Consider the following 23545-nt stretch of genomic DNA (forward strand, 5'->3'; position numbering starts at 1 on the left):
CCATTTCTCATTCGGCTCCCGCGCGTACCTCAAATTCATGCTTGGTCCTCCCAGCTGAATTTCCCTAATAGCCGTCGTCCGGGAATCACAAATACCACTTTACAAAAGCGAAGCAACGTTTTGCACACATCTAGCGTTCACAAATAGCTTCCGAGTTCCCAGAGCCGCTACGGTTCCGTAACTGTTCCAGATGACGCAAAGGCATTGTAGCAAACATTAAGCAACTTTTACACGATCCACTTTCTTGTCTCAATAAACCACTAAAGATAAATGTGTCAACTGCAGCGCTCCTGGGGTTATATTCCTGTACATAGTCTCGTCAGTGCCAAAACTGCATGTGTTGTGAAAGCTATTTGCTGTGCAGTATGGCACCTGGTCTGTGAAAATGAGGGTATGAGGTACTCTACTTTTTACGAAAATACCGAAATATAATAAAAATGTAGGAACAAGTAACGATAATATTCATTAAAGACTAAAACAGAATTAGTAATAGAAGTTCTCGTCAAAGGTCGTGTGGTAAATACTGAAAACTGAAAGAATAGTTTGGTTTCAGATATTTTTTTCTCTCTAGTGTCCATTAGCCAGGATGATGTTATTCTTCCTGAGGCCGAGTTGCGGCCGCAATCGGTAGTAGGGTTTCCCCTGCTGGCGTTTAACCCAATAATGTCAGACACTGAGTTACACATTTCCATGAAATTCCCCATAATGTACCGTCACAGGCTTTTGGAGGTAGAGAGAGGGTTTTGCGCTAAGTTAATCGTGCCTTCCCGGCAGATATGGGGGAATAGCTTACTTGGCAGAGTATTCACGGTTATGGGTATACACACGTTTAATTTCTTCCAAATCTTCTTCGCACTCAACACTCTCCTAAAGAGTAAGAGTAATTTAATTTCTGCTCCTGTTCGAAGATTATACATAAAGAAGGGCCACGATTGTAAAACTTTAGAAGAAAAGTTATTGTTCATAGCTGAGAGCGTGGTCAGTGTGCATGCACGTGTCCCAAGCAACGTCAGACACTGGGTTAAAGCAGCGAATGGGCGGAGTCTTCAGTTGCTGTCGGGCTGTCAGGCGGGTGATGTACGGCGCACCTATCACACAGCCGTAGCGCTCGCACGCGATTACGTGCCGCCGCGGATTCCGGCTTCTCCGCCCACAAACATCAGGGCATCACGGAACGGTAGGCGAGAGAAAAGGTCACGGTTCCCCTCGTTTTAACACCGCTCCTAAAGTAAACTACCCCGAACACAAGCAAGCATCGTTATCAAGTACTGCGCTTTCTGGGGAGTAAACCAGTCCCTTATGCGTCCGCCACAGCGTAGATCGCTGTCTACAGTGAACAAGTAGTGTCATTATTTCAGTTGCAGGCAGTTTAAAAGAAACGAGCGTGGAATATCCGCAGCGTAACAGCGTCACTGTGAAGTAGGACGTTGTTCCGTTTACCAGTACCTGAAGCAAAGTACAGTGTAAGAGATTGCGAGACGTTTTACATTATTAAAATGCTATATTCTACCTACATAACTCTACACATCACATAAGGTCCACGCAACGCAGCGGAATCCGAAAAAAACACAACACTAATTGCTAGTCTCGTACCACAGCCCAGTTGTGCGACTGAAACCAAGATTTCCTCTCAGTATAGTTACAGTATGTAGTTATCGACGGAAAATTGTCGAGTAATACAGAAGCGATATCCGCAAGGAAGGATTGTAGGCCCTCTGCTGTTCGTAATCTACGCAGACGATTTAGGAGGTAATCTGAGCAGCCATCTTAAACTGTTTGAAGATCATGTTGTCGCTTACCGTCTAGTACAGTCATCAGAAGATCAAAACCAACTGCAAAATGACTTAGGCACTACATCTGAATGGTGAGAAAAGTGGCAATTTTCTCTCAATAAGGGCAAGTGTGAGGTCATCCGCATGAAATACAAAAAGAAATCCGTTAAATTTGGATTACACGATAAATCACACAAATTGAAAGGCTGTAAATTCCACTAAATACATAAGAATTACAATTACGAACAATTAAAGAAGAAACAGGAGTCGATGTAGAAGAGATAGGGGATCCAGTATTAGAATCAGAATTTAAAAGAGCTTTGGAGGACTTAAGGTCAAATAAGGCAGAAGGGACAGATAACATTTCATCAGAATTTTTTAAAATCATTGGGGGAAGTGGCAACAAAACGACTATTCACGTTGGTGTGTAGATTGTATGAGTCTGGCAACATACCATCTGACTTTCGGAAAAGCATCAGCCACACAATTCCGAAGACGGTAAGAGCTGACAAGTGCGAGAATTATCGCATAATTAGCATAACACCTCATGCAACCAAGTTACTTACAAGAATAATATACAGAAGAATGGAAAAGAAAATTGAGGATGTGCTAGATGACGATCAGTTTGGCTTTAGGAAAAGTAAAGGCACGAGAGTGGCAGTTCTGACGTTGCGGTTAATAATGGAAGCAAGGCTAAAGAAAAATCAAGACATGTTCATAGGATTTGTCGACCTGGAAAAAGCGTTCGACAATGTAAAATGGTGCAAGATGTTCGAAATTCTGAAAAAAGAAGGGGTAAGCTATTGGGAGAGACGGGTAATATGCAATATGTACAATAGTCAAGAGGGAGCAATAAGAGTGGACGACCAAGAACGAAGTGGTCGTATTAAAAAAAAAAGGGTGTAAGACAAGGATGTAGCCTTTCGCCCCTACTGTTCAATCTGTACATCGAGGAAGCAATGATGGAAATAAAAGTTCAGGAGTTGAATTAAAATTCAAGGTGAAAGGATATCGATGATACGATTCGCTGATGACATTGGTGCGGTAGCGTTCTCGCTTCCCACGCCCGGGTTCCCGGGTTCGATTCCCGGTGGGGTCAGGGATTTTCTTTGCCTCGTGATGGCTGGGTGTTGTGTGCTGTCCTTAGGTTAGTTAGGTTTAAGTAGTTCTAATTTCTAGGGGACTGATGACCATAGATGTTAAGTCCCATAGTGCTCAGAGCCATTTGAACCATTTTTTTTATGACATTGCTATACTGAGTGAAAGTGAAGAAGAATTACAAGATCTGCTGAACGAAATGAACAGACTAATGAGTACACAGTATGGACGAAGAATAAATCGAAGAAAGACGAAGGTAGTGAGAAGTAACAGAAATGAGAACAGTGAGAAACTTAACATCAGGATTGATGGGCACGAAGCAGATGAAGTTCAGGAATTCTGCTACCTAGGCAGTAAAATAACCAGTGAAAGAGCAAGGAGGACATCAAAATCAGACTAGCACTGGCAAAAAGGGCATTCCTGGCCAAGAAAAGTCTACTAGTATCAAACACAGGCCTTAATTTCAGAGAGAAATTTCTGAGAATGTACGTTTGGAGCTCAGCATTGTATGGTAGTGGGACTGTGGGAAAACCGGAACAGAAGAGAATCGAAGCAATTGAGATGTGTTTTGCTTCAGACGAATGCTGAAAATTAGGTGGGGTGAAAAGGTAAGGAAAGAGGAGGTTCTACGCAAAATCGGAGAGGAAAGGAATATGTGGAAAACACTGACAAGGAGAAGGGACAGGACGATAGAACATCTGTTAATACATCAGGGAATGACTTCCGCGATACTAGAGGGAGCTGTAGAGGGCAAAATCGTTAGAGGAAGACAGAGATCGAAATACATCTAGCAAATAATTGAGGACGTTGGTTGCAAGTGCTATTCTGAGATGAAGACGTTAGCACAGGAGAGGAATTCGTCGCGGGCCGCATCAAACCAATCAGAAGACAAAAAAAGAAAAAAAAATTGTGATTGAATAAAAACAAAAAAAATTAAACGATAACATAGATAACGTTGTGGGGAGATCGAACCAAAGACTACGTTTTATTGACATTATTGGCAGAACAAATGTTCAAATGTGTGTGAAATTTTATGGGACTTAACTGCTAAGGTCATCAGTCGCTAAGCTTACACACTACTTAACGTAAATTATCCTAAGGACAAATACACACACAACTATGCCCAAGGGAGGACTCGAACCTCCGCCGAGACCAGCCACACAGTCCATGACTGCAGCGCCTAAGACCGCTCGGCTAATCCCGCGCGGCTATTGACAGAACATTTTGAAGATGTAATAGACCTACTAAAAAGACTATCTAGATTATGATTGACTGTCCTTTGCTGGAATATTCGTCTGCTGTATAGGATCCTTACCAGATAGGATTGACGGAGGACATCGAAGAAGTCAAAAGGGCGGCAGTTCGTTTTGTATTACGGCGCGAAATAGGGAAGAGAGTGTCACTGATATGATAAGCGAATCGGCATGACAATCATCAAAACAATGGCGTTTTTTTTGCGGCGAAATCATTTCACTAAATTTGTCACCAAGTTTCTCCGACTGTGAAAATATTTTATCGTCAGCATCCTACATACGTATAAGTGAGCATCATAGTCCAATAAGAGGAATCAGAACTAATACAGATCAGTTTATGTTTTCATTTTTCACACGTGCTGTTAGAGAGTGGAAGGACAGAGAAATACTCTGAAGGTGGTTAAGAACCCTCTGCCAGGCACTTATCTGTGAATTGCAGTGTAGGCAGATAGACGTAGTCTTAGATGCAGATCACCACTAGGTCACAAAACCCAAAATATAACACTGGCCGTTGAAACTCTAACGCCGTGAAGATTGTATGCAACAAAAGTGAGGTTATGTTAAGTGTACTGCCTGCGTGGATATCAAATAATTAGCACTTCGTCGCGACCGCACAAACTGGATAGGTATGACACCATCTACTTCCTCTACATAAGGAAAGCTTACGCACTGGGTTTCTCATCCCGAAATCGCGTTTGAATGTTATTTGTTTTGAGAAGGTCGTGCTGTAGCTGACGTCAGAAGCAGAAACGTCTATCAACTCGTCTGATTTCTACAGTGGCAGGATCGTGGCCCTTCGAGATTGTGGTTTACCATCCACGAAGTTTGCTGCTTGCATTGGTCGGATTGCAACTCTCATATGATACTGGTGTCGACGGGTTAACGAGTGCTACACCACATGTCTAGATTATAATTAAAGTGCAGCTATTCACAGAGGTCCAGTGTGGGCTGCAATTATCGTATGGCAGTTAAACTTGGCAAATACGCTAATGTATTAATACAGAATCGATTTCCTCTGGAAAAAAATTAGTTCCAGTATTGGCCACCAGGTGCCAATCTGATGCTATACACTGTTTGTATGACGGTATGACGTGCGCGCTGTTAGGGAACAATTTGGCTACCGAGAAGGTAGACCGTGCCCTATTAGTAAAACAGTTTTATGTGAACGGCAGCAATTGCAGTGCTGCATTGAGAGAGTGTTGCCGACTAAAAGATCTGAGGACAGACCCGACATCATTAAATGGTTTACAGAAGATGGTAATGAGATTCGAAAACACGGGTGAGCTTGTTGTGGAATCTGGAAGAGGAAGGGGTCCTATCCCGATTGAAGTTATTGACGAGATTGCTGTTGCTGTAACTGATCATTCAGAAATTGCTCCGAGTATTGCTAGTGTTCATGCAGTGTCACGAGGATTCTCCATCCCCTAGTCAACAGCAAGGGAACTTTTGCGGTCTATATTTTCACTGGTACACCTTCAAGATCCATACGGTGCAGCTATTGAAATTTCATGATCCGCAGTAACGTTCTGAAATTGCTCTTCGGTTTCTGGCACGGACTGAAGTTGATGACATGTGGCTGGGCAATATTCTTTAGATTTACGGGACACATTTCACACTACATGATGAAATGAATATATAGAATCGTCGAATTCGGGTACTGTTAAACCGCGGTTTGTGCTCGAAGAGTCATGGTGTGGATTCACAAGCACCATTTTTTTCTCGGTCCGCTCTTCCTTGAAGAGAATACACCCAGAAGCCCTGTCAGGTGTACCGTGACGTCTGCACATTATCCAGGCATCCTTATACGGCATTTGATTCCTGCCTTAGAAGAGCACAGCTGTGTGGAAACCACTGTTTTCATGCAAGATTGGGAAACACCTCATGTCCCTCGTCCAGTGAAAGATCTGCTTAATGCAACTTTTCACGAACGTGTTATCTCCAGAGGGATTCCAGATGCGTGGTCTCAAGATCGCCAGATCTGAATCCATGTGACTTTTGGCTCTCGGAATATCTCAAAGAAAGCGTTTAGCAGGAAGAAGTTCGGTCTTTGCTTGATCTGGAGTCCAATATACAAGAACACGTTCCTCGGGTTCTACCGGAACTGCTGCGACCAACGTCGTTCTACTCATGCAGCATCTCGTCTACGTCTCGGGTGCTCGTATTGAACAATTTGTATAAGCGGTGGTTAATAATAAAATCAACATAATGTCTTTCCACTTGTTTGACGTTTTCTGCCCCATGTCCCGTTCCTAGACCCTTACATAAGGAGATATTTCAATACGTCTTTCGTACATTCACAGCACCAGACTTGCACCTTGTGGCAAAAATTAGAGCTAATTTTTTCCAGCGTAAATCGATTCGGCATTGACGCATTAGCGAAGTTTCACTGTCATACGATAATTACAGCCCATAATGAACCACGGTGAGTAGCTGCACTGTAGTTATAACCCCCCGATACTAAACTCAATGATCCCACGCGACTATCAGCCGAGACGATAGGCACATGGTCGACTGTCCAGCAATATCAACTTTCTTGAGTCAGCAACCAGACAAGTATCCACGTGGGCAGTGCAACGAGGTTTGAGCACCACGGACTATCAGCACGTCGATTATTGTCGCTGCTTCCCAAGTAACGAAAGCAGAGAGAGAGAGCCGCGCAGACAGTGGGGCGCCCATCTACAAGACTGGACCCAGAAGTGACACCACGTCGTCTTTTCATGAGCCCCAGTTCTGTGTACAGCATCATGATGGACATATCTGTTCCTGGAGACTATGATGTGAAAGGACGTAGCCAGATTGCATTCGTCATCGTCGAACGCGCCTAGCGCCTGGCGCAATGGGTTTGGGTGCCACTGGGTATACGACACGACCATCTCTGGTTAGCATAGCAGTAATTTTGAAAGCAGGCACGGCATTTCTAGTTTGGTAAGGTCGGTGGCTGCGCCCTCTCTTCGAGGTACCATGTTTCAGTAAGATGATAAAATATGTATCTTACCTACGAGACCTGACCTACGGTGTTCAATTGTTGCCGGGCTAGCGCTTTCTACATCTCTTTTACGCACTGATAACACCTGGTCGTAACCTGCCGAGAGGCTGGCACGCCACTAATGGCCAGCTACTGCGATTGGTGAACTCGGACATAGAACTGAAGCAGCGTGGAATCACGTACCAATATCTGTCATCAGAGTTCAAAGTAGCTCGATGCCCAGCTGGGATACAGCCACTGTTGACGCCAGAAGTGGCAGTTCCATACACTGAATATCACTCCCTGTGTACTCCAAAATCACTTACAAATTTAATGAAGAAGGACGTATCCTGTATTACGAGAGCGTACTGAAAAGTAATATCTCAGAATATTTCATGTGACAATTTTTAAATCTTTTTAAATAAAATTAACTTTATTAACCTTCTACATCTATATTCTTCATGTCAACACATTTATTTCTCGACACAGTCACCCTGGTGACTAACACAGTTCTCCCAATGAGAGACCAGTTTGTTAATATCGTCAATGTAGAATGTCGACGGAGGCATAACCTAACCTCTGCTTGCACCACTTCATCACTATCAACGTGAAGTCCTCGAAGGTGTTCTTTAAGTTCTGGACAAAAATTAAGAATCGCAGTACCTCGCAGAGATTATGGAAGCGCCTTTAGGCAAGAATTCCGAATTCAAAACACCTAGAACATCGCAGAACGCTATGAGCGTGACTTTGCCTGCTGATGGCATGGTCTTGAACGTTTTCGGCGTCGGTGATCCTTCGTGGCGGAACTCTACTGATGCTCTCTTGCTTTCGGGATCACAGCGTTGTTGAGGGACCCAACAGCATCACGCTCAAAAAAGAAATTATTGATAGATGTTTAGTCTCTGCTGTTTCAATTGGAGGCTCGGTCTGTTCGGTTAGAGTCTCCATTACAGCGCTGTTTCTCAAGCAGCGACATCGTTATGTTACACACAGCCACGTTACACATTAGAATACGGAGCTCTCTAGTGGCAGAGACAGAATGTCGATCGAGTAATATCCATGACGCGTAATACCTCAACCTAACTGAGAACAGATTAGAAAATCCTGAGGCATTACTTCTCAGCACGCCCTCGTATACTGTATAAGCATAGTAAGTTTTGGAAATTTGTGATAAGGTCTTATGGGACGAAACTGCTGAGATCATCGGTCCCTAAGCTCACACATTACTTAATCTAACTTAAAATAACTTACACTAAGGACAACACACACATCCATGCTCGAGGGAGGACTTGAACCTCCGACGGGGAGAGCCTCGCGGGCCGTGACAAGGCGACTCAGACCGCGCGGCACAAAGTAATCATAATTTCCCTATTTTCTGTAACGATTAGCAATGTAATAAGGAGAGAGTAAACTGAAACCTGTACATAACATTTAATCTCCGTTTCAAACATTTTTTTCGTTTGCAGCTATTAATACACTCCTGGAAATGGAAAAAAAAGAACACATTGACACCGGTGTGTCAGACCCCCCCATACTTGCTCCGGACACTGCGAGAGGGCTGTACAAGCAATGATCACACGCACGGCACAGCGGACACACCAGGAACCGCGGTGTTGGCCGTCGAATGGCGCTAGCTGCGCAGCATTTGTGCACCGCAGCCGTCAGTGTCAGCCAGTTTGCCGTGGCATACGGAGCTCCATCGCAGTCTTTAACACTGGTAGCATGCCGCGACAGCGTGGACGTGAACCGTATGTGAAGTTGACGGACTTTGAGCGAGGGCGTATAGTGGGCATGCGGGAGGCCTGTTGGACGTACCGCCGAATTGCTCAACACGTGGGGCGTGAGGTCTCCACAGTACATCGATGTTGTCGCCAGTGGTCGGCGGAAGGTGCACGTGCCCGTCGACCTGGGACCGGACCGCAGCGACGCACGGATGCACGCCAAGACCGTAGGATCCTACGCAGTGCCGTAGGGGACCGCACCGCCACTTCCCAGCAAATCAGGGACACTGTTGCTCCTGGGGTATCGGCGAGGACCATTCGAAACCGTCTCCATGAATCTGGGCTACAGTCCCGCACACCGTTACGCCGTCTTCCGCTCACGCCCCAACATCGTGCAGCCCGCCTCCAGTGGTGTCGTAACAGGCGTGAATGGAGGGACGAATGGAGACGTGTCGTCTTCAGCGATGAGAGTCGCTTCCGCCTTGGTGCCAATGTTGGTCGTATGCGTGTTTGGCGCCGTGCAGGTGAGCGCCACAATCAGAACTGCATACGACCGAGGCACACAGGGCCAACACCTGGCATCATGGTGTGGGGAGCGATCTCCTACACTGGCCGTACACCTCTGGTGATCGTCGAGGGGACACTGAATAGTGCACGGTACATCCAAACCGTCATCGAACCCATCGTTCTACCATTCCTAGACCGGCAAGGGAACTTGCTGTTCCAACAGGACAATGCACGTCCGCATGTATTCCGTGCCACCCAACGTGCTCTAGAAGGTGTAAGTCAACTACCCTGGCCAGCAAGATCTCCGGATCTGTCCCCCACTGAGCATGTTTGGGACTGGATGAAGCGTCGTCTCACGCGGTGTGCACGTCCAGCACGAACGCTGGTCCAACTGAGGCGCCAGATGGAAATGGCATGGCAAGCCGTTCCACAGGACTACATCCAGCACCTCTACGATTGTGTCCATGGGAGAATAGCAGCCTGCTTTGCTGCGAAAGGTGGATATACACTGTACTAGTGCCGACATTGTGCATGCTCTGTTGCCTGTGTCTATGTGCCTGTGGTTCTGTCAGTGTGATCATGTGATGTATCTGACCCCAGGAATGTGTCAATAAAGTTTCCCCTTCCTGGGACAATGAATTCACGGTGTTCTTATTTCAATTTCCAGGAGTGTAACTGGTTAATCGAGATGTGAAGCAATACTGCACAAAAATACTCGGACAGAAATACACAAAGTGATTTAACTGACCCTCCCCATGGGCCACTGCAACACCTTCAAATACCATGCGTATTTTCATATTTTCATATTCTCTCCCTCGTTACATGCAAACTATCAGTGTCACATTAAAAAATGGACTGGACCTTTTTTAGGAAATTTTATGTAGTTAAATTCGTACTTGGACATATTTTCTATAGAGGGTTTAGTTTTCGAATTATTCAAGAAAAACGTACAAAAGTGACTTTCAAACGCGTTTTTCTTGAATAACTCGAAAACGATGATCTCCAACGAAAACATATTCCAGTATACAATTAAAATACACTAAATTTCCTGACAAAGGTCATGTTCATTTTTTCTATAAGACTAATAGTTTGCGCATAGCGAGCGAGGCAATATGAAAAACTTGCGCGTGGTTTTTAAAGGCTTTGTGGGCTGCTTAAAATGCGTAGGTAGGGACACTTGAATCAACCTGTATATGTAAACAGTAACGCTGGAACTCTGAATATGGTCGTTTACACATTATTATATTTTAACGCTTATCCAGTAGATTTCGTTGATATATATCTGTAAGCAGATTCCAGCAGGGTATGGACTAGCAGTGCCTGTAACGAATGAATACTTGTTGCCCAACATAGTGAACCAAGCTGGTATGAACCAATATTTAATCTGTTACTGTTAAGTGGCACATCACTCTGAATTCCATCATGTGATCGCAGCCGAGTTTTGGCATTGTATTTTGCTGACTAGGCGCACAGATTCTGATAGCAAGCGTCCTCTGTTTTGACCCGTGAGGAGCACTCAACGGCGCTGCCTGTCTTATCTCTCCCTCCCGTATCGGTCGGCACGTGGAGGTAGTTGATGGACGTAAGACCGAAAACTTGCTTCTTCCCACGAGCAAGCGAAATTCCTAGCAGATATACAACGAACACTTTAAGTCGTGTACTCTCAACAGCGCATATAACGTCGTCAAATAAATCGTGCGTGCAAGTAAATTTTAAATTCCGTCTTCTCTGTTACACTAATAAAACTGTTCCCTTCCAAGATACATATTTCCTTGGTATTTAAGTCAATGTTACTGAGAAGTGAACTTTATATCTATCTAATTACAGCCCAAATTATTTAACAACATGATGATTAATTCCAAATAGGAAATGATAAGATATGTTATAGTTTAATATCTTATGGACATTTCATCGAAGACTCAACAGTATTTGATGGATAAGGACAAATAGGATCCCCAGAAAGCTATCGGAACCCTATTCCTCCCATATACAATTTCACTGTCAGAGCTGCATGTCGCTTGAGGTTAGGAAGAGTCCTCAACACGCACAGCTGGGGCAGCAGTTTTACAAAATCGCGAATCGTAACTGAGAGGTGGCAGCCATTGAGAAAAACGTGTTAACATTGTTTCCACGATATTTTATTTCTTGCACGGTAGGTAACTGAGTGATTCTGTATAACAAAAGCATATTTATGAGACTCTTTAGCTGTAGTACATCTTTGCTATATAGAAAAAGTGTCCCGAGGTCAAAGAGAACTAACTGACATTTTTATTACCGAAGACACCTGGTTTAACGCCATAAAATACATACTTATTGATGTAGGGTTTTGTTATTTAGTTTCCCCAGATATTACCTTCTTCAATTACTTACTTACTTACTCGTTCGGCATCTTCAATGAAGTTAGCTTAGTTCACAAAATAACACTTTCACCAACACTATCGACGGGGTTATACACTCCTGGAAACTGAAATAAGAACACCGTGAATTCATTGTCCCAGGAAGGGGAAACTTTATTGACACATTCCTGGGGTCAGATACATCACATGATCACACTGACAGAACCACAGGCACATAGACACAGGCAACAGAGCATGCACAATGTCGGCACTAGTACAGTGTATATCCACCTTTCGCAGCAATGCAGGCTGCTATTCTCCCATGGAGACGATCGTAGAGATGCTGGATGTAGTCCTGTGGAACGGCTTGCCATGCCATTTCCATCTGGCGCCTCAGTTGGACCAGCGTTCGTGCTGGACGTGCAGACCGCGTGAGACGACGCTTCATCCAGTCCCAAACATGCTCAATGGGGGACAGATCCGGAGATCTTGCTGGCCAGGATAGTTGACTTACACCTTCTAGAGCACATTGGGTGGCACGGGATACATGCGGACGTGCATTGTCCTGTTGGAACAGCAAGTTCCCTTGCCGGTCTAGGAATGGTAGAACGATGGGTTCGATGACGGTTTGGATGTACCGTGCACTATTCAGTGTCCCCTCGACGATCACCAGAGGTGTACGGCCAGTGTAGGAGATCGCTCCCCACACCATGATGCCGGGTGTTGGCCCTGTGTGCCTCGGTCGTATGCAGTCCTGATTGTGGCGCTCATCTGCACGGCGCCAAACACGCATACGACCATCATTGGCACCAAGGCGGAAGCGACTCTCATCGCTGAAGACGACACGTCTCCATTCGTCCCTCCATTCACGCCTGTCGTGACACCACTGGAGGCGGGCTGCACGATGTTGGGGCGAGAGCGGACGACGGCCTAACGGTGTGCGGGACCGTAGCCCAGATTCATGGAGACGGTTGCGAATGGTCCTCGCCGATACCCCAGGAGCAACAGTGTCCCTAATTTGCTGGGAAGTGGCGGTGCGGTCCCCTACGGCACTGCGTAGGATCCTACGGTCTTGGCGTGCATCCGTGCGTCGCTGCGCTCCGATCCCAGGTCGACGGGCACGTGCACCTTCCGCCGACCACTGGCGACAACATCGATGTACTGTGGAGACCTCACGCCCCACGTGTTGAGCAATTCGGCGGTACGTCCACCCGGGCTCCCGAATGCCCACTATACGCCCTCGCTCAAAGTCCGTCAACTGCACATACGGTTCACGTCCACGCTGTCGCGGCATGCTACCAGTGTTAAAGACTGCGATGGAGCTCCGTATGCCACCGCAAACTGGCTGACGCTGACAGCGGCGGTGCACAAATGCTGCGCAGCTAGCGCCATTCGACGGCCAACACCGCGGTTCCTGGTGTGTCTGCTGTGCTGTGCGTGTGATCATTGCTTGTACAGCCCTCTCGCAGTGTCCGGAGCAAGTATGGTGGGTCTGACACACCGGTGTCAATGTGTTCTTTTTTCCATTTCCAGGAGTGTATATTATAACAACCATATCAGCAATGACCACTCCATTATTCACTTTTACTGCCCATTTTACTTTCAGTACAGCGTCAGGGTGGTTGGGTAAATATCATGTGAAATCAGAATAAGCGCACTTCACGGTACCTGCATGGACAGCAGTTGGATAGGTGACCGTCCGGGTCTGTCGGGTGCTCCTGGTACGCGGGGTACTCTCAGTCCTTGTGAGGACAACTGAGGATCAACTTGACTGAAAAGTAGTGGCTCTGGTCACAAAACACTGACAGCTGCGTGCTGCACACATACCCCTCCATATCCACGTCCAGTGACGCCTAGGAGCTTAGGATGCCACGGCGAGCGGTCGGTACCGTTAGGTCTTCAAGGCCTGTTCAGACGGAGTATCGCACTTCAGAATAGCAACATTGTTTTGTTGACGTCAACACAGGAAAATCACTTTTATACGTTATCAACTATGCTCTGGAAATCATCGACTTGGCTCTCTGCAATATCTACATCTACCATGAAAGCTGACGTAAAATAAATATTGATTTGTTAACTTCCTATGTTGACAGAAAAAGTATCAAGAGGTAAGTGATTAATATCAGAGTGAAATTCCAAAGAGCTGTAGACAAAAAGAAAACACGGATGCTCGGAAACTAGAAATAGAACACATACAGAAATCATTGAGCTATTTATCAACACATTCACTATCATAAATGTAGCACTCGTCGTTCTTTCGAAGCATCTTTTAGTATTCCTGTGTCGTAGAAGTATAGTGCTTGGAATTGGAGCCAGCGTCTGCCATCTACATACGTGTTATCGCTACTGGAAGATATTTCCCAGAAGGCCGGGAAAAAATATGGGAATCGAAGGGAGTACGCAGGGTTAACAGAGTTAATACGAGTGTAACGCTTGTATAAAATCTGTCAGCCATTGAACCGTATGTGAGTGAGCCTTTTCGTTTATTAGCACAATACCTCAATGTACATCAGCGCCTATAATCAGCTAGACAGCCACCTGTGTGGCTTGTGAGTACTTCTGGAATCACTATCTTTCCTCACCTTTGTTGTTCCATTTGCTTATGCTACGAGCGAATGAGGTAGGAAATTAAGGAGGTGGGACCTTTATAAGTTGAAAGAACGAGAGGCTGTTGAGAGTTTCAGAGGCAGTATTAGGCAACAATTGACTGAATCAGGGGAAACGATTACGGTAGAAGACGAACGGATAGCTTTTAGAAATGAAACAGTGACGGTAACAGGATCAACTAGGTGAAAAGTCAAGGCCAGTAGAAATCCCTGGACAACAGAGGAGATATTGAAATTAACTGATGAAAATTGAAAATATAAAAATGTAGCAAATGAAGCAGGCGAAATGGAATACGAACGTTTAAGAGATGAGACTGACAGGAAGTGCAAAATGACTAAGCAGGAATGATTAGAAGACAAATGTAAGGATTTAGAATCATAAGGGAAAGAAAGATACTGTCTGCAGGAACATGAAAGAGGCCGTTGGAGGAAATAGAAACAGCTATATGAATGTGAAGAGCTCAGATAGAAAACCAGTCCGAAGCAAAGAAGGGGAAGCTGAATGGTGGAAGGAGTATATAGAGGGTCTGTACAAGAGAGATGAACGTGAAAGCAATATTATAGAACTAGAAGAGGACGTAGATACAGATGAGATGGGAGCTACGAATGTACGAGAAGAATTTGATAGGGCACTGAGGGACCTCATTCGAAACAAGGCTCCTAGACTAGACGAAATTTCATCCAAACTACTAACAGGCATGGGAGAGCCAAGCACAACAAAGCTCTTCCATTTGTTGTCCAGGATGTATGGGATAGCCGAAATACCCTCACACTTCAAGAAAAATATAATAATTCCAATTCCAAAGAAAGCTGACAACTGTAAATATTATCAAACTATCACTTTAATACACCGTGGTTGCAAAATACTGTTCCGAATTATTTACAGAAAAATAGAAAAAACTCGTAGAAGCCGACCTAGGTAAAGATCAGTTTGGATTTCTGGGAATTGTAGGAACTCGTGAGGCAATACTGACCCTACGAATTATTCTAGTAAGTGAAAGAAAGGAAAACCTAAGTTTGTAGCTTTTGTAGAAAGTTCTTGACAATGCTAATAGTAATGCTCTCGTTAAAATACTGAAGGTAGCAGCGATGAAATGAAGGAAGCGATAGGCTATTTACAGCTTATACAGAAACAAGACGGTGTTTATGAGAGTCGGGAGGCATGAAAGTGAAGCAGTTGTTGAGAAAGGAGTGAGACAGGGCTGTAACCTATCCCTGATGTTATGCAATCTGTACATTGAGCGGGCTGCATACCAAATCAAAGAAAAATTCAGAGAAGGAATTACAGTTCAGGGAGCAGAAATATAAGCTTTGTATTTTGCCTATGACATTGCTGTTCTCTGAGAGAATGCAAAGGACTCGGAAGTGCAGATGAACGGAATGAATTTTACTATTTGGGTAGTAAAATGAAGTAGAGGGGATACAAAATGTAGATTGGAAATGCAAGAAAAGAGTTTCTGAAGAAGGGAAATTTGTTACCACCGAATATAAATTTAAGTGTTAGGAAGCCTTTTCTGAAGGTATTTGCCTGGAGTGTAGTCTGGTGCGGAAGCGAAACATGGACTGTAAGCAATTAAGGCAAGAAGAGAATAAAAGCTTTTGAAATGTAGTTCTAGAGAAGAATGCTGAAAATTAGACTGGGTCGTTTGAAAGGACACAGTCTGACGCTTCAGGAATTGTCAGTTTAGTATTGGAGGGACGTGTGTTGCGGGGGAGGGGGGTACAAATAACAGACGGAAACCAAGAGACTAGTACAGTAAGCAGGTTCAAATGGATGTGGATTGCAATAGAGATTCGGAGATGAAGAGGCTTGCACAGGGTAGGGCAGTGCGGAGATCCGTATGAAACCAGTCTTCGGACTGATGTCCACAACAGTAACAACAACAACAACAACACATGTGTAGATTAATTGTGGGTAATCATCTCTATTTCTTTTTCTAGTAGTGGTCATTTCGCAAGACGTATTTGGTAGGAAATTATATGTTGCCTGATTCTTCTTTAGCCGTCCGCTGTGACCGAGCGATTGTAGGCGCTTCAGTCTGGAACCTTGCCACCGCTACGGTCGCAGGTTCGAATCCTGCCTCGGGTATGGATGTGTGTGATGTCCTTAGATTAGTTAGGTTTAAGTAGTTCTAAGTTCTAGGGGACTGACGACCTCCGATGGAGAGTCCCATAGTGCTCATAGCCATTTGAACCACTTGATTCTTCTTTGAACGCACTGTGACGTCCGATAAAATGTAAATTGTAAGTTTTAAAGATGTTATTATCGTAAATTATTATAAAGATAGATTATTATTAATTGAATGTTATATCAGACCGTACTGCAAGTTCGACCTTTAGCTTAATACCGCTGACATGCTAGGATATATATTTATATATGAGAAAATCGATCCGTGTGAAATAAACGCTGGGAAACAGATACGCTCAAGCGATGTAACATTATATTTGACTAGAAAAATGGTTCAAATGGCTCTGAGCACTATGGGACTTAACATCTTAGGTCATCAGTCCCCTAGAATTTAGAACTACTTAAACCTAACTAACCTAAGGACATCACACAACACCCAGCCATCACGAGGCAGAGAATATCCCTGACCCCGCCGGGAATCGAACCCGGGATATTTGACTAGAATTATAGTTAGTATAACAACGAAAAATTAATCATTCCAAGAATTAAATATATTGACGACAATATAGAAATGGCTACTTCAATATGTTCTCGGGATCTGAACAGTAAACGTTTCCGTGATGTACGCCGTCTCTCCTATTGCATCTGTCACTGGAATTTGTTGAGCATATTCCGTAAAACAGTCACACCGGCTAAACGATCCTGTGACAAAACACGCCGTTGTTTGTTGCAACGTCCCTGTCTCTTTTATCAATCTAACGTGGTAAGGGTCGCATCGGTACTCAACAATAGATCAAACAAGTGTTTTGTCAAAATGGTTCAAATGGCTCTGAGCACTATGGGACTTAACATCTGAGGGTATCAGTTCCCTAGAACTTAGAACTACTTAAACCTAACCAACCTAAGGACATCACACACATCCATGCCCGAGGCAGGATCCGACCTGCGACCGTAGAGGTCACGCGGTTCCAGACTGAAGCGCCTAGAACCGCTCAGCTACCGCGGCCGGCAGTGTTTTGTCAGCCACTTCCTTTGCGAATGAGTTACATTTCATTAAGATTCTGCCAATGAATCTCATCCTGGCGTCTGAAAACTGTAGTCTGTTATATGATCCCAAAATGGACAGGCGCATTCCTCCTGCTGAACAAGACACCTCTCGAGGTCCCTCGGCTGCGTTGACGAGCAAAACACCTACAGACAAAGTTTTCGATAGTTGTTATTGCACAGGTGCCAAAGAGAGAGTGGGCTACGGGGTCGCTACGCTGACTGTACAGCTATTTACAACACCTCTCGAGGTCTTCCGAGCTTTCACTGGCGCCCGTCCACGAACGTAATTACAGAAAGGTAGTACTTAAGCTAAGGTCACATAACAGTGAACTAATGGTTCAAGAGTGTAGAAGACAATCCGTTGTCTTCGTCTTTCTCTTCGCTCAAGCTATATCTGATAATGTCTTACTGAGAAGTTTCTTACAGACAACAATTATGTGAGCATCACTTCGTAGCTATATGAATGACAAGAACAAACAGGCAGGCAACACTGCTGTGAAACGACAACTCAGGTTCAGTTGACTATTGATTTGCAGATCATCGGCAGTCCCACAACTGGTTCTTGAAGACGTCATCGTACAGGATCACTTGCTCAATTGACCGCACTTTAAATGGACATCAAATCCGTACTTAAAAAGAAGACGAGCTGCAGGTACTTGTGTTACGTGAGGCAGCTTATAGACCCTAATGTTTTGGTCGAAGATTAACTGAAAACGTTTGGCACAGAGTAATTATAGAACCTAACACAAGGTAACGAACGGATGTTGGGTGTCTGGAAGATGTCAGATGTGACGATCCTGTATCCCTGACAGGAAGTACTGTGGCCTACAGCTTTACAGCAAAAAACCGTACTAACAATGCACAAAGCACCCAATTCTTTGTCTGTCCCATTCGTGAAAGAAAGGCAGGAGAAATGACTGACCTTACGCCTTCGCAGCCGCCCTAATATCACTTATCACGATATTATACCCTTAATTACTGGCTTTTAGTCGGAAAGCAAAAAAACTGCAAGTTTTCAACTTATCTTTTGACTATTTACTTTCCTAACAACTTAATACGTTGGAATAGTTTTCCACGAAATTGCCTGTGATACGTGAAAATTTTTCTGCCTCTGGTTCAAATGGCTCTGAGCACTATCGGACTTAATTTCTTAGGTCAGCAGTCGCTTAGAACTTAGAACTACTTAAACCTAACTAGCCTAAGGACATCACATACATCCATGCCTGAGGCAGGATTCGAACCTGCGACCGTAGTGGTGGCGCGGTTCCAGACTGTAGCGCCTAGAAAAGCACGGCCGCCCCGGTCGGCCCTCTGCCTCTGGGAACAAGCTTATTTATTTCAGTTTCGTAGAAATATTTTCTTTCTATCACTTTATCATTGCATTTTGAACATCGTCAAGTAGACTGTGCAATGGTTAAAACATTTGACTTGAATTTGGGGGAAGCGGGTTTCAGAGCCTCTTCCGGCAATCAACTTTTAAGTGTCCCAGTGTTGATAAAAATCGTTTAGGCGAGTACCGCTGGAACGGTTCCATTGAAAAATGTAAATTAGATTTCATTGCCCATTCTACTTCAAATCGAGCTCCAGCTCCGTCTCTGACATTTAGTAAACGCGGCGTTATACACGAATCCTCCTTTCTTCTTTCCTCGTGTAAATGGTAGTAATTCATGAAAGTCCTTCCTCCCACGCAGTCATTAAACAAGCTATCGAAAATTACTTGGTGCCAGATCTGGACCGTCGATGAATGTGCTGAATCTCCACTAGAAGTCCTGCAATAGTTCCCGTGTGCCACACGCAGTGTTCACACGGTGAGCGCACAGTAGGTAACAAATATGCAGTTTTATCAGGGTTTTACGGTGTTTCCCAGCTCTGGTGGAAATATTCGGAACGATGTAATCCTTTTCTGTAGTAACAACTACTGGAAGTGATTTTTCATCGCTGACGAGTAAGAGTAGCCTCATTTCATCTAATATTCCCAGGTGTTTTATAGCCTGTTCGTATAGCTTTACGAGCTAGCCTTATATAGAAACGTTCCGATCAGTTGAGGGAACGAATGCAGACCTGTATATTCAGTCAGGTCATACTTTGAACGTACCTGCTGTATGCACATATTTGCGGCGTTAGTCTCTTTTTATTCTACCCGACCACATACACGACATTTTCTGGGTGAGAGCTAGAAATGACCGTAGTAAAATTCTTAGCATAGCAACACAGTTCAGAGATAGAAAACAATTGCGTAATAATATCCTACGACAAATAGCCTTGCCAATAGGAACAGTCTCATTTTGTTTATCTCGCTGCAAAAACCTTTCGTTATTAACATCGGTTTTCTGTTATGGTAGAAGCTCCTTTGCGTCACCACTTTTAGCGACCCATCGCTATCTTCCTCCCCCCATGAACCATGGACCTTGCCGTTGGTGGGGAAGCTTGCGTGCCTCAGCGATACAGATAGCCGTACCGTAGATGCAACCACAACGGAGGGGTATCTGTTGAGAGGCCAGACAAACGTGTGGTTCCTGAACAGGGGCAGCAGCCTTTTCAGTAGTTGCAAGGGCAACAGTCTGGATGATTGACTGACCTGGCCTTGTAACAATAACCAAAACGGCCTTGCTGTGCTGTTACTGCGAACGGCTGAAAGCAAGGGGAAACTACGGCCGTAATTTTTCCCGAGGGCATACAGCTTTGCTGTATGATTTAAATGATGATGGCGTCCTCTTGGGTAAAATATTCCGGAGGTAAAATAGTCCCCCATTCGGATATCCGGGCGGGGACTACTCAAGAGGATGTCGTTATCAGGAGAAAGAAAACTGGTGTTCTACGGGTCGGAGCGTGGAATGTCAGATCACTCAATCGGGCAGGTAGGTTAGAAAATTTAAAAATGGAAGTGGATAGGTTAAAGTTAGATATACTGGGAATTAGTGAAGTTCGGTGGAAGGAGGAACAAGACTTCTGGTTAGGTGACTACAGGGTTATAAACACAAAATCAAATAGGGGTAATGCAGGAGTAGGTTTAATAATGAATAGGAAAATAGGAATGCTGGTAAGCTACTACAAACAGCATAGTGAACGCATTATTGTGGCCAAGATAGATACGAAGCCCACACCTACTACAGTAATACAAGTTTATATGCCAACTAGCTCTGCAGATGACGAAGAAATTGAAGAAATGTACGATGAAATAAAAGAAATTATTCAGATAGTGAAGGGAGACGAAAATTTAATAGTCATGGGTGACTGGAATTCGGTTGTAGGAAAAGGGAGAGAAGGAAACGTACTAGGTGAATATGGATTGGGGCTAAGAAATGAAAGAGGAAGCCGGCTGGTAGAATTTTGCACAGAGCACAACTTAATCATAGCTAACACTTGGTTTAAGAATCATGAAAGAAGGTTGTATACATGGGAGACCCCTGAGATACTAAAAGGTATCAGATAGATTATATAATGGTAAGACAGAGATTTAGGAACCAGGTTTTAAATTGTAAGACATTTCCAGGGGCAGATGTGGACTCTGACCACAATCTATTGGTTATGACCTGTAGATTAAAACTGAAGAAACTGCAAAAAGGTGGGAATTTAAGGAGATGGGACCTGGATAAACTGAAAGAAGCAGAGGTTGTACAGAGTTTCAGGGAGAGCATAAGGGAACAATTGAGAGGAATGGGGGAAAGAAATACAGTAGAAGAAGAATGGGTAGCTTTGAGGGATGGAGTAGTGAAGGCAGCGGAGGATCAAGTAGGTAAAAAGACGAGGGCTAGCAGAAATCTTTGGGTAACAGAAGAAATATTAATTTAATTGATGAAAGGAGAAAATATAAAAATGCAGTAAATGAAGCAGGCAAAAAGGAATATAAACGTCTCAAAAATGAGATCGACAGGAAGTGCAAAATGGCTAAGCAGGGATGGCTAGAGGACAAATGTAAGGATGTAGAGGCTTATCTCACTAGAGGTAAGATAGATACTGCCTACAGGAAAATTAAAGAGACCTTTGGAGATAAGGGAACCACTTCTATGAACATCAAGAGCTCAGGTGGAAACCCAGTTCTAAGCAAAGAAGGGAAAGCAGAAAGGTGGAAGGAGTATATAGAGGGTCTATACAAGGGCGATGTACTTGAGGACAGTATTATGGAAATGGAAGACGGCGTAGATGAAGATGAAATGGGAGATACTATACTGCGTGAAGAGTTTGACAGAGCATTGAAAGACCTGAGTCGAAACAAGGCCCCATGAATAGACAACATTCCATTAGAACTACTGACAGCCTTGGGAGAGCCAGTCCTGACAAAACTCTACCATCTGGTAAGCAAGGTGTTTGAAACAGGCGAAATACCCTCAGACTTCAAGAAGAATATAATAATTCCAATCCCAAAAAATCAGGTGTTGACAGATGTGAAAATTACCGAACAATCAGTCTAATAAGCCACAGCTGCAAAATACTAACACGAATTCTTTACAGACGAATGGAAAAACTAGTAGAAGCCGACCTCGGGGAAGATCAGTTTGGATTCCGTAGAAATACTGGAACACGTAAGGCAATACTGACCTTACGACTTATCTTAGAAGAAAGATTAAGGAAAGGCAACCCTACGTTTCTAGCATTTGTAGACTTAGAGAAAGCTTTTGACAGTGTTGACGTGAATACTCTCTTTCAAATTTTAAAGGTGGCAAGGGTAAAATACAGGGAGGGAAAGGCTATTTACAATTTGTACAGAAACCAGATGGCAGTTATAAAAGTCCAGGGACATGAAAGGGAAGCAGTGGTTGGGAAGGGAGTAAGACAGGGTTGTAGCCTCTCCCCGATGTTATTCAATCTGTATATTGAGCAAGGAGTAAAGGAAACAAAAGAAAAATTCGGAGTAGGTATTAAAATCCACGCAGAAGAAATAAAAACTTTGAGGTTCGCCGATGACATTGTAATTCTGTCAGAGACAGCAAAGGACTTGGAAGAGCAGTTGAACAGAATGGACAGTGTCTTGAAAGGAGGGTATAAGATGAACATCAACAAAAACAAAACGAGGATAATGGAATGTAGTCAAATTAAGTCGAGTGATGCTGAGGGAATTAGATTAGGAAATGAGACATTTAAAGTAGTAAAGGAGTTTTGCTATTTGGGGAGCAAAATAACTGATGATGGTCGAAGTAGAGAGGATATAAAATGTAGACTGGCAATGGCACGGAAAGCGTTTCTGAAGAAGAGAAATTTGTTAACATAGAATATAGATTTAAGTGTCAGAAAGTCATTTCTGAAAGTATTTGTATGGAGTGTAGTCATGTATGGAAGTGATACATGGACAATAAATAGTTTGGACAAGAAGAGAATAGAAGCTTTCGAAATGTGGTGCTACAGAAGAATGCTGAAGATTAGATGGGTATATCACATAACTATCGAGGAGGTATTGAATAAGATTGGGGAGAAGAGAAGGTTGTGGCACAACTTGACTAGAAGAATGGATCGGTTGGTAGGACATGTTCTGAGGCATCAAGGGATCACCAATTTAGTACTGGAGGGCAGCGTCGAGGGTAAAAATCGTAGAGGGAGACCAAGAGATGAATACACTAAGCAGATTCAGAAGGATGTAGGTTGCAGTAGGTACTGGGAGATGAAGAAGCTTGCACAGGATAGAGTGGCATGGAGAGCTGCATCAAACCAGTCTCAGGACTGAAGACCACAACAACAACAATATAGCTATCTTCTTATAGCTGTTGTATGTGATGCTGTCATCTACAATCTGAAATCCCTTCCTCTATGTCGTCAATTACCCTACCATATACCCTTCAAAGATTGTTTTTAGAAAGCTCTTCTTCTTTCTTAATATGAGTCCTATCCAGTTTTCCCCTTCTTTCTAACACATTCAGAAATTGTCTCTGTTTTCCCATTCTTATCAGTGCCTCCTCATTTTCCATCCCCACCTATTCAACTTATTATCTCCGTGACTTATTATCTGTTCCCTCCGCCTCGTCGACATCCCAATAGTCACCAGCGTTGCTATATATTTCTTCTTCGTTATCTACGTTTAAGCACAACACAGGATGTCATTCCGTTTAAAACACTTTATCACATTTCTCCTCATATCTTTGTTCGTTTTGCTACTGGACTCCTTTATCCTACGAAATGC

At 43.9% G+C, this 23545-nt stretch overlaps 1 protein-coding gene across 10 annotated transcripts in view; it reads left to right on the forward strand.

Annotated features, from left to right (window-relative positions):
- The window catches only part of LOC126333709 (E3 ubiquitin-protein ligase lubel), a 460123-nt gene that overhangs the window by 100770 nt on the left and 335808 nt on the right, over positions 1 to 23545 (forward strand). The gene's annotated exons all lie outside the window — the stretch shown is intronic.

Source organism: Schistocerca gregaria, chromosome 2 (genome assembly GCF_023897955.1).
Source record: "Schistocerca gregaria isolate iqSchGreg1 chromosome 2, iqSchGreg1.2, whole genome shotgun sequence".
Taxonomy (NCBI): Eukaryota; Metazoa; Arthropoda; class Insecta; order Orthoptera; family Acrididae; genus Schistocerca; species Schistocerca gregaria.